The sequence below is a fragment of the Schistocerca nitens genome, chromosome 4 (assembly GCF_023898315.1).
Source record: "Schistocerca nitens isolate TAMUIC-IGC-003100 chromosome 4, iqSchNite1.1, whole genome shotgun sequence".
Classification (NCBI taxonomy): Eukaryota; Metazoa; Arthropoda; class Insecta; order Orthoptera; family Acrididae; genus Schistocerca; species Schistocerca nitens.
Window position 1 is genome coordinate 809,520,737 of NC_064617.1, and position 13,276 is coordinate 809,534,012.

Sequence of the window (13,276 nt, forward strand, 5' to 3'; positions counted from 1 at the left end):
CCGCCGTCAGTGTCAGCCAGTTTGCCGTGGCATACGGAGCTCCATCGCAGTCTTTAACACTGGTAGCATGCCGCGACAGCGTGGACGTGAACCGTATGTGCAGTTGACGGACTTTGAGCGAGGGCGTATAGTGGGCATGCGGGAGGCCGGGTGGACGTACCGCCGAATTGCTCAACACGTGGGGCGTGAGGTCTCCACAGTACATCGATGTTGTCGCCAGTGGTCGGCGGAAGGTGCACGTGCCCGTCGACCTGGGACCGGACCGCAGCGACGCACGGATGCACGCCAAGACCGTAGGATCCTACGCAGTGCCGTAGGGGACCGCACCGCCACTTTCCAGCAAATTAGGGACACTGTTGCTCCTGGGGTATCGGCGAGGACCATTCGCAACCGTCTCCATGAAGCTGGGATACGGTCCCGCACACCGTTAGGCCGTGTTCCGCTCACGCCCCAACATCGTGCAGCCCGCCTCCAGTGGTGTCGCGACAGGCGTGAATGGAGGGACGAATGGAGACGTGTCGTCTTCAGCGATGAGAGTCGCTTCTGCCTTGGTGCCAATGATGGTCGTATGCGTGTTTGGCGCCGTGCAGGTGAGCGCCACAATCAGGACTGCATACGACCGAGGCACACAGGGCCAACACCCGGCATCATGGTGTGGGGAGCGATCTCCTACACTGGCCGTACACCACTGGTGATCGTCGAGGGGACACTGAATAGTTCACGGTACATCCAAACCGTCATCGAACCCATCGTTCTACCATTCCTAGACCGGCAAGGGAACTTGCTGTTCCAACAGGACAATGCACGTCCGCATGTATCCCGTGCCACCCAACGTGCTCTAGAAGGTGTAAGTCAACTATCCTGGCCAGCAAGATCTCCGGATCTGTCCCCCATTGAGAATGTTTGGGACTGGATGAAGCGTCGTCTCACGCGGTCTGCACGTCCGGCACGAAGGCTGGTCCAACTGAGGCGCCAGGTGGAAATGGCATGGCAAGCCGTTCCACAGGACTACATCCAGCATCTCTACGATCGTCTCCATGGGAGAATAGCAGCCTGCATTGCTGCGAAAGGTGGATATACACTGTATTAGTGCCGACATTGTGCATGCTCTGTTGCCTGTGTCTATGTGCCTGTGGTTCTGTCAGTGTGATCATGTGATGTATCTGACCCCAGGAATGTGTCAATAAAGTTTCCCCTTCCTGGGACAATGAATTCACGGTGTTCTTATTTCAATTTCCAGGAGTGTAGTTCTAAGTTCTAGGGGACTAATGACCTCAGATGTTGAATCCCATAGTGCTCGGAGCCATTTGAACCATCACATATCAGTTCTAGTGTAATATATTTGTCCAATGAATACCCGTTTATCATCTGCATTTCCTCTTGGTGTAGCAGTTTTAATGGCCAGTAGTGTAGGTACGGTAGGACGATTGATAATTAAAGATTTCTGTAGCCGTGGTCATTGTGAGGGATCCTGCACAAGTAACATAACCTTCAAACTATAAAGTTTTTGAAACTTCCTGGCAGATTAAAACTGTGTGCCCGACCGAGACTCGAACTCGGGACCTTTGCCTTTCGCGGGCAAGTGCTCTACTAACTGAGCTACCGAAGCACGACTCACGCCCGCTACTCACAGCCTTACTTCTGCCAGTATTTCGTCTCCTACCTTCCAAACTTTACAGAAGTTCTCCTGCGAACCTAGCACTTGCCCGCGAAAGGCAAAGGTCCCGAGTTCGAGTCTCGTTCGGGCACACGGTTTTAATCTGCCAGGAAGTTTCATATCAGCGCACACTCCGCTGCAGAGTGAAAATCTCATTCTATAAAGTTTTTACCACAGTTCAACCAGCATCAAACTTACCAATACTGGCTAAATGAATGATGAAACTATTAATGAAAATTGGTTACACTGTAACATTAAACTATACTTTTCCCCCTCTGTACAATAAAAACGCTGCATTCCTTGAAGTACTTTCTTAAGATTAAAAATAAACACCACTTTTACAGGTGCCTATATTAGGGAAAAAGCAATACACTGGCGGAAAAAAAGTCGCAACACCAAGCAGGAGTTGTGCGACGTAAACGGAACTTGGTAGATTTGTTTCAACAACAAATCGGATTTCGCGCCAATTGCGTTAGAGAGTCGCTAGTAACGCCACTGTTAGGGTGCAGAACGAGTCCACTTTAAATACAAGCTTTAACGTTCGTGAGTTGTAGCTACCTTTGAGCTGAGCTGATCGTACTCATGAATGCCTTTAAGCCAACGAGGAAGCCATTATCATTACCTTACTAAGTCCAAAGGCGGTCGTTTAACAGAGCTTCGATAATTTGGACGTTCCTTTTGTGATACTGTAGAAAGTCTTGCCGAGAATGCAGCCACGGTACATGATACATGGAAGCGGTGGTCATGAGAATGTATGGTCAGAAGAAGACTGGACTCCGGACGGCCACGTGGCACTATCGAGAGGGAAGACCACCGTTTTCGGACTACGGATTCGGTGCATCGTACTGGAACTGCAGCAGCAATTTGAGCAGCAGCTGGCACCGCAGAGACACAACGAACTATTACCGATAGGTTACTTCAAGGGAAGTTCCGAACCAGTTGCCTTGTAGCGTGCATTCCGCTGACCCAAAACCACTGCCGTTTAAGACTTCAGTGGTGTCAAGCGACGGCTAATTGGAGGGAGGGGTGGGGGTTGTTGCGTTTTATGATGAAAGCTGTTTCGACCTCTGTGCCACTGATGGCTATGTGTTGATTGGGAGGCAAGTTAATGGCCTGCAACCACATCATCTGAATGCTAGACAAACTGGAGCTACACCTTGAGTTATGGTCTGGGGTGCGATTTCCTATGACAGCAGGACACTCTCGTAGCTATCCCAGCTCCCTGTCTACAAAATTGTTCGCCAGTCTCGAGATTCGATCTGTTGTGCTGCCGTTTATGCACATCAGCCAGGTTTTCTCGAGCAGGATAACGATCATCCACATGCCACTGTTGTAAACATGCTCTACGGACTATCGGTATGTTGCATTGGCTTGCTCGATTACCATTGTCTCCAATCGAGCACATACCCAGCGTCATCCACAAACAGCATTAACTGTTCCTGTACTGACCAACGAAATGCACCAGGCATTGAACTCCGTCCCACAAACTGACATCCGTCGCCAGTACAACACATTTCGTGCACGTTTGCATACTTGAATTCAACATTCTCCAGTTATTAATGTACCGGCATCTCCTACTTGCAATGTCGCTCTTTCATTAACTTGTGACCTTGCAGTGTTAATCACTTAAATATGTTACCTAGACAAATTTATTCCGGAAATTTCATTACTCTATATTGCATATTTCTTGGTGTTGTGATTTTTTCCGTCGCTTTAAATAGGCACGGGTTTGTTACTGCATAGTCCTCGTAATCATCACATTTAATATTTACAAACTACCACAGATCTGTAGCCGTGCAATATTACATTTTTATTTTTCTGTTATATTGAATGGGTATTATAAGTGTCTCTATATACAATAATTACTCTTCTATACACTTCATTCATGCGATATCAAATATTTTGTAAGGAATCTTGTAACAAGTTGCGTGAACGGTCTAACCACCCTTAAGGTAAACATTGATGAATCCTCGGAACTGTGGAAAACATGGCGAACGATTCAGCATATTATACAAGGGGTTTCAGACGTCATGGTCAAAAATTCATTCATGAAAAGTACAGGCCAAAAGTAACTAAAAATTTACAATAAACCAACCGTCGCTGAGGTACTGCATTAATTCGAGTTGGGAACCAACTGTAAATTCTGTTGGATACCGCAGTATTTAGGTTGGTATTTCAAGCTTTAGGATCGACTATCTGTTTATTTATTCATGCGCTACTACTCCGTTTCCCCCCTCTGTGCACCGTGCCACTACGGCGCCATGGACGGAGGTTACACCAATGAAGAGGACTTCATTCATGGCAAACCGAATGGCAGTGCCACTGAGGCTGCATGGCTGTATGAAGAAGCTTTTCCTCTCGCAGGTAGCACGACAGGCGTACATTAGCCGGCTGCATCGGAGCCTTACCGGGAGTTTCACTCACCACGTACTAGGGGGACGACCGAGATCCAAAGCACCAGATGCTGAGGAAGGGGTGTTACGCATTGTACACGAACGTCCGAGTACTTCAACAAGGAGGATTGCTATCCAAGAGAGTGTCCTGAGTCATAGCCGTATGTGGCGGATATTACATCTGAAAATACTCCATCCATATTGCCTCCAGAGAGTGCAAGCCCTCAAGAATGCAGACTTCCCTCATAAGAGAATTTCTGCCAGTGGGTGCAACAGTAGTGTACCCTGGATCCCCTGTTTGTAAGCGGTATTCTGTTCACGGGTGAGGCAAGTGAAGGTATTTTTAGCTACCATAACTGTCAGATTTGGGCCGATGTCAGTCCTTTGTTCTGTTGGAGTAGATGACATCTCTAGTGAGATATTAAAACAATGTGGAGCAATTACAGCTGATGTTTTGCGTTTCATATGTAATGCATCACTAACTGAAGGTATTTTCCCAGACATGTTAAAATATGCCACTGTCAGGCCTCTCTAAAAAAAAGGGGGACACCGCAGTTGTCAATAATTATCGGCCAGTATCCTTGCTTACAGCATTTTCATAAATCTTGTACAAAGTAATGTACTCAAGAGTGGTTAGCCATCTCAACAATAATGGGATACTTAGTAAATCACAGTTCAGATTTCAAAACTGCTGTTCTACTGAGACAGCAATATAGAGCTCCACTGCCCACATAATAGAGTCTTTAAACAGTAAAACATCAACCAATAGGAATATTCTGTGACTTGTGCAAAGTATTTGACTGTGTGAACCATGACAATATGTAGCAGAAAGTACAATTCTATGGTATAAATGGAATAGCATATGAGTGGTTTAAGTCATACCTACAGAACAGGATCCAAAAGTTTCCTTATATGAGTCAAGTGATTTAAAAAGATTGCCACTTCATCTAACTGGGGTGAAATTACATTAGGTGTTCCACAGGGTTCAGTCATGGGTCCCCTTCTGTTCTTAATATATGTGAACACCTCCCTTCCTATCTGAAACAGGAAGCCGAACTGACACTGATTGATGATGATACAAGCATCATTATTGATCCAGAAAAGGAAACGCCATTTGAAATAATACAGATAAGGTCTTTGGAAAAGACATTAATTGGTTTCCTACAAATGGGCTTGCTCTAAACTTTGAAAAAACACAGTACATCCATTTTTCTGCTGCAAAAGTACAGTTCCTTTAATAAATATGACACATTAACAGAAGTCAGCAGACAGGGTAGAGCATACTAAGTTTTTGGGTGTAGATGCAGATGTTGGAAAATTCATATTTTGGATCTTCTGAAGCGACTAGGTTCAGCAACTTTTGCAATCAGAGTGATTGCCAATTCTGATGATATAGAAATTGGTATGCTAACATACTTTGCATTATTTCTGATGTCATATGGAATAATATTTTGGGATAACCCAACATTTAGACAAAAAGTATTCACTGCTCAAAAGAAAGTGGTTAGAATAATGTGTGGGGTTCATAGTCGCACATCTTATAGGCATCTTTTTAAAAGATTGGGAATTCTTGCAACAGCCTCACAGTACATTTACTCACTAGTGAAATTTGTTCTTAACAACATGGACCAGTGTAAAAACCACAGTGACATTCATGACTATACTACCAGAAAAAAGAAAGACACTGTCCTTTACTCAACCTATCTTTAGCACAGAAAGGGGTAAAATATGGTCCCCTAAAATTTTTCGACATTTTACCAGATGAAATAAAATGTCTGACATACAGCAGTAATAGCTTGAAAACTAAACTGAAATCATATCTCCTTGACAACCCCTTCTATACCATAGATGAATTCTTGAATAGGAATAAATAAATCTATAAATATAGTAATGCATATTGTGTCATTTAAGGGAATGGGGTAAATAATAGTAATATTAATCTTTAACTCTGTATTGTAATATATACAATCTTGTTTCATATGTCCATTTCTTGTGCACTTGACGCGCTCCACATTATAACGGCTACCGTACCGTGCGATTGATGAATGGAACATGCAACCAACTAACTAACTAACCTAATGCCACACACGTATCACATCAGCAGCATTATTCGTGAACGTTTGGGGAGGACTGCTCGGAGTGTTGGTAGTTGGACCACAATTCCTACCACAGAAATTAACGGAACAGCAATACTTGCGAGTTTCTTAAGACTATACTTACAGATGTGCATGATGATGTCCCACTGAATCAATACCTGAACATGTGGTTCATGCATGACGGTGCTCCACGAAATTTTCATTTACGTGCACAGGCTTCTATCTCAGACGTATGGTCAACACTGGATAGGCAGAGGAGGACCTGTGCCATAGCCTCCAAGGTCTCCGGATTTAAATCCCATGGATTTCTGTGTGTGGGGTCATGTCAGAAGCCTGGTCTACGCTACCGAGGTCAACTCCTTGGAGGAATTACGCCTGCAGATTGAAGTAGCCTTTCAGCATTTACTGAATTCCGCGGGACTGCCTGAGAGGATTCGCAACGCATTTCAGATACGGGTTAAATGTTGATTTCAGACTCATGGACAACATTTCGAACAGCTAATTTAACGTTTAGAGATTCCATGTGTTCCTAGACACTGATGAATCACAACATAAAATATCTTGTATCTCGAGAACGGTTGATTTGCGGACCCATGTTTACTGGAGCATTTTAGCTGCCTTTGGCCTGTGCTTTCCGTGCGTGAATTATTGACCATCACTTCTGAAACACCCAGTACGGGAGCTCTAGACCGCGTGTACTCGTGTTCACCGTCCAGATTTGGACTGAAATGGAAGTGACAAAATGGGAGCTATAAATAGCCAAGCGTTCAAAAAAAATTATAATAATAATAATAAAATAAAATAAAATAAAGCTATTTTCGGCACGGGTGTGACGAAGCTTGAGTGATTTATGTGAGCGTACTTTCCAGGCAGCGTTTGCCACTGCTCAAAAACTTCACAAAGGTACTGCGAGTGTCGAAAGGTCGAGTCCTTCATCGGAAACGGTTCGATTATTATCTGTTTATTTTCATTTTTACGTTGGTTAAGCTACAAATAAATCAAAAAATTGCGCATTACATTGTACTTATTAATATATTCATTAAAGACGTGAAAATCAAAGTAAAAGGAAAATTTCGGTTTGTAAACAAATTTCCAAGGACAGGTTCTATCCCGTTCACGTGGACAGCATATATAAAATTTAAATCATTTCTTATCTTACAGATGATGATTGACACGTGCTGGGGTGATATTATCGTGAAAACAGAGGAACCTATTCTTCCGACAGCTGCTCTAAGATCAGATTTAAACTAATGGAGTACGAAATCCTATAAGTTTCAGCTACAGTCCTTTTCTCTTCTTCAATTACAGAGAGGCCGCTGTTGGCAGAATCCTTTCTTGGAAATAATTTGCGATCCCAAATTTTCTTTTACCTCTCCTTTTCATACGTTGCACGAAGATCTTAACAAACACAAGACAATTTCTACATAAGTAAAGTAACAATTGAAACTAAAAGAAAGGCAAAACAATTTCTGGACTGGTACCTGACTCCACAACACTCCGATTGCCAGTCTACGCTCTTCCCGCCGATCCCAGTGCAATCTAAAAACTATGACAACATAAATTGTTCATTTTCGGAATAAAATCTTCTAGATCGTTTATTAAAATCTCGTTATTACGACGTTTGTGCTACTGTCATCATCAGATATATGCAAATAACCTGACAGGTACATATAGTGAAACAGGCGTTAGTTATACTTCAACAGGGTAACAACAGAGAATAAATTAAAAGGCAAAAAAATGGTGCACTCACCAAAAAGCTTAGTACTCATGCTTTAAAGATGACCTATCTTTTTCATAACTATGATAGGCAACGTATGATGAAATAAATAAAATTTAAACGCAGCGTCCCCAAAACTAGAGTATCTTTTAGGCGCAACCTTACACCCCTGTAAAACACACTGAAGCGCCAAAGATACTAGTGTAGGCTTGTATATTCATATACAGGAATATGCAAACAGGCAGAATAGGGTCCTGTGATCGGCAACGCCTGTATAAGACAGCAAAGGTCTGGCGCAGTTGTTAGTTCGGTTATTGCTGCTACAATGGCAGGTTATCAAGAATTTAACTGAGTTTGAACGAAGTGTTACAGTCGGTGCGAGAGCAACGGGACACATTTCCGAGGTAGCGATGAAATGTGGGCTTTCCCGTACGACAATATCACGGGTGTACCGTGAATATCAGGAATCCGGTAAATAATAAAATCTCCGACATCGCAGTTGCCGAAAAATGATCCTGCAAGAGCGGGACCAACGACGACCGAAGAGAATCGTTCAACGTGACTGAAGTGTAACCCTTCCGTAAATTGCTGCAGACTTCAACGCTGGGCCATCAGCAAGTGTCAGCGTGCGAACACTGCAACGGAACATCATCGATATGGGCTTTCGGACTCGAAGGCCCACTCGTGTACACTTGATGACTGCACGACACAAAGCTTTACGCCTTGCCTGGGCCCGTCAACACCGACGTTAGACTGTTGATGATTGGAAACATGTTGCCTGGTCGGACGAGTCTCGTTCCAAATTGTATAGAGTGAATGGACATGTACAGATATGAGGACAACCTCGTGAATCCATTGACCCTGCACGTCAGAAGGGGACTGTTGAAGCTGGTGAAGACTCTGTAATGGCATGGGGCGTGTGCAGGTGTGTGATATAGGACCACTGATATGTTTAAATACGACTATGATAGGTGACACGTACGTAAGGATTCTGTCTGATCACCTGCATCCATTCATGTCCATTATACATTCCGACGGACTTGGACAACTCCAATAGGACAATACGACACCCTACACGTCCAGAATTACTACAGAGTGGCTCCATAAACACCCACACTTCCGCTGGGCACCAAACTCTCCAGACATGTACATTATTAAGCATATCTTGGATGTCTGGCAACGAGCTGTTCAGAAGAGATCTCCACCTCCTCTTACACTTACTGATTTATGGACAGCCCTGTAGGATTTATGGTGTCAATTTTCTGCAGCACTGCTTCAGACATTAGTCGAGTCCATATCACGTCGTGTTGTGGCGTTTCTGCGTGGTCGCGGAGGCCTTACGCGATATTAGACAGGTTCAAAAATTGGCTCTAAGCACTGTAGGACTTAACATATGAGGTCATCAGTCCACCTAGACTTAGAACTACTTAAACCTAAATAACCTAAGGGCATCACACACATCCATGCCCGAGGCAGGATTCGAACCTGCGACCGTAGCAGCAGCGCGGTTCCGGACTGAAGCGCCTAGAACCGCTCTGCCATAGGGGCCGGATATTAGACAGGTGTACAAGATTCTTTGACTCTTCAAACTTCGACTCAAACGATCCGATCAGGCATAGTTATTGGTACTGACACAGAACATTCTCCGCATTTCAGCGAGTGTGCCTTTAAAAATATTTTCTAACTTTTTAAATGGTCACCTTTGGTTAGTGTTTGGTCATATAACAAATGACTCTATGTTCCTTTCATATCACTTGCAGATATCATATGATGCCAGCGGCCAAACGAGACAATAGAGAAAGAAAGTTTGATGAGCGTTCTGTACGTTTTTACTCACAAAATATTCACAACGTTCGATTCGCAGAGTTCGCGGACTTATAGAGGAAATTAATTTCCTACATTAATGAATGACTCATGGCTTGACTGACCTGCTACTACAATGGTCTTTTTCCTAAACGCTTGACGATCTGAAACCCCTATTTCTGCTACTTTCATTTCTGGCCAAGCCCGCTATAAATCTGGACGAAATCGTTACTGACTGGACAGGCGCGCTTTCCTTTTCAGAGTAACACACACATTCAGCGTCTGCGTTTATTTGTTGTATGTATTCGAGTCATTGCCCTCCACAATACAGCTTTTCCGAGTACCACGGAAGCTATTCTCTGACGTTATAAATCATGTTTATTCACCCTTTTCCTTCTCATCACTGATTCCACCAGTCCCCTTTCCTCGACGTTTTTGCAGTAAACGTTCGCATGTTTTATCTCATGAATGCTCTTAATTTTTAAAAATGGCTCTGAGCGCTATAGGACTTAACATCTAAGGTCATCAGTCCCCCAGAACTTAGAACTACTTAAACCTAACTAACCTAAGGACATCACATACATCCATGCCAGAGGCAGGATTCGAACCTGCGACCGTAGCGGTCGCGCGGTTCCAGACTGAAGCGCCTAGAACCGCTCGGCCACTCCGGCCGGCTTTTAATTTTTATCAAGTTTCTGTAAAGTCGTATGTCAAAGGCTTCGATTCACTTCTTATATGACCCAGCGTAAAATTCGCTTCCATATTATGCTGTGTTCCAGACACACATTCTCATGATTTCTTCCTCAAATTGTGGTCTATATTTCATACTACCGAGCTTCGTTTACGAAGAACGCTCCCTTTGCCTGAGGTAGTCTGCTTGGTGTGTTCCACTTTCTTCACCCATCATGCGTTACATTGCTTCTAAAATAAAATAACTTCTTAACTTTCTCTGCTAAATTTTTCCTGTGTTAATTTGATAGATGGTCCTATTTCTGACACTGCTGATTACGTTCTTTGATTTATTTTTAATCCGTTCCCGATGCCACTGGCCTGATAATTCCATTAAACAAGTCCTGTTATCGTTTCACTTTATCACTAATGACTGCAATGTGAACAATGGTTGTTTTAATATTTTTCCTTGAACTATAAATTTTAATTCCACTCCCGAAACTGCTTTTTCGAAGGAGGTGGTCGACGTTTAGAGGAGAAATACTGTGTACCAGCATTACACCATTTTTTGCCTGAGGTCTTATAAGTTGGTATTATAGATATTTTATTTCTGAGACCTTCGAACATATTGCACCATTTTATGTTGCCACACACTATTCCGAAGTCGACATGTTCTATGAAAGTGGTCTTGATTTTCCTTAAGTCCTACTTGTAACACAAATCGGAACATCACTATCCCTGTAGAGTTCATCTTTCCTGTAGCCAAGCTGAACGTAATCTAAAAAATCCTCAAATATCTGATCCGTTTTTCTGTATACTATCCTTGTAAGCAACTAGAATGCAAGAGCTGTTAGTAGGAGAATAAGGGGGATTCTGGCACAATTTTATATCAACATGATATAAATTAGTTGGCTACTTAATTAAATTGATTAATTAAACTACCACTCCCCCTACCCCATCCCTCTGGGACATCCCAAGCCCTCCTCTGGGGAAATCCCCAGCCCTCCCCCCCCTTTCTTCCACCCCCTCCCCCCTCTACCCTCACCACCGAACCACCTATCCCCCATCTGAAAGTTGGTGGGAAATACTGAGTCTGTGCTGGGCAGTTGCTGTGGAACGATCTCACAACACGAAATTCAGTGTCAATTACAGGTGCAGAGGACATAACAATATATTGTTTATGTTGTGTCGGCAGACTTGCCAACACTACGCACACTAATTGAAAGAGGCGGCCAAGATGCACGCGCTAACTCACGAAGGATGGAGTGAGGTCTGAAACAGGAGACTTAATGAATGCTATAAAGAAAAGTACGTATCTTCTGGACTACTTAACTTTTAATCCTTCCTTTGTATACATCGTTCTTGATGAGACATCTGGAGATTGTGGCGATACAAGTGAGACTCTTTAGATACAAGCTATCTAAGGCTAATGGCGCCTTGCTAGGTCGTAGACATGGACTTAGCTGAAGGCTATTCTAACTGTCTCTCGGCAAATGAGAGCAAAGGCTTCGTCAGTATAGTCGCTAGCAACGTCGTCGTACAACTGGGGCGAGTTCTCGTACGTCTCTCGAGACCTGCCGTGTGGTGGCGCTCGGTCTGCGATCACACAGTGGCGACACGCTGGTCCGACATGTACTAATGGACCGCGGCCGATTTAAGCTACCACCTAGCAAGTGTGGTGTCTGGCAGTGACACCACAGTTTATTCATATAATTCACTTTGCCTATTCTTTATTTAATCAGTTGGCGAGAGACAAGGCTCATCCCTCCCCCTCCTATTTACAATTGTAATGTCGTGGGGAAAAGATACGGTTCATGCTGAGTAGCTGGAGAGGAAGGATGTAAGATACTTTATTTATTTATTGAAACAGGTTTTGTTACTCTTTCGGAACACATGCATGTATATACATTCTGCTATCTGTACAGACCTACAAGTGCACAGTTGCTGACAAACTTGTACACACACACACACACACACACACACACACACACACACACACACACACACACACACATAGTAAGAAGGCAGAGGGCAGCAAACTATCACTGAAGTATGTGAAAGTCAGTAAATACTACCAAAACTGAGGAAAACTGCTTCACTGATCTAGTTACACATCGAAAATGGCTTGCATAAACTACCACTCTTAAACAATGGATCATAATGTAACACATGCACTGGGAATGGAGCAAAATCTTTGTAATAACACAATTGCTGCCAAAACCGAGCCTGAAAGAAGTCGCCAGGAGATAGTGGCAGCAGCTGCACCTGTGTTCACCTTGATGTGTAGTAGATACAGACTAAGCAGCTCAGAAACAGTCGTACCTCCTACCACACCTCCTCCTATGCATTCCTCCCCTCATATGTACAGATGCCAGTTTTCCAGGCCTATTCTAACCTGTCGCTGATGGTACAGAAACTGATCCATCTCCTGACGGTAATACACTTTTTCCGGTCTGTAGAAATCACTAGGAGATATACAAAAAAAAGACTCATAGAACACAACGCTCCCTGCAAGCTATTAAATATACAGGGTGATTCAAAAAGAATACCACAAATTTAGGAATTTAAAACTCTGAACGACAAAAGGCAGAGCTAAGCACTATCTGTCGGCGAATTAAGGGAGCTATAAAGTTTCATTTAGTTGTACATTTGTTCGCTTGAGGCGCTGTTGACTAGGCGTCAGCGTCAGTTGATGCTAAGATGGCGACCGCTCAACAGAACGCTTTTTGTGTTATTGAGTACGGCAGAAGTGAACCGACGACAGTTGTTCAGCGTGCATTTCGAACGAAGTATGGTGTTAAACCTCCTGATAGGTGGTGTATTAAACGTTGATATAAACAGTTTACAGAGAATGGGTGTTTGTGCAAAGGGAAAAGTTCAGGACGGCCGAGAACGAGTGATGAAAATGTAGCACGCATCCAGCAAGCATTTGTTGGCAACC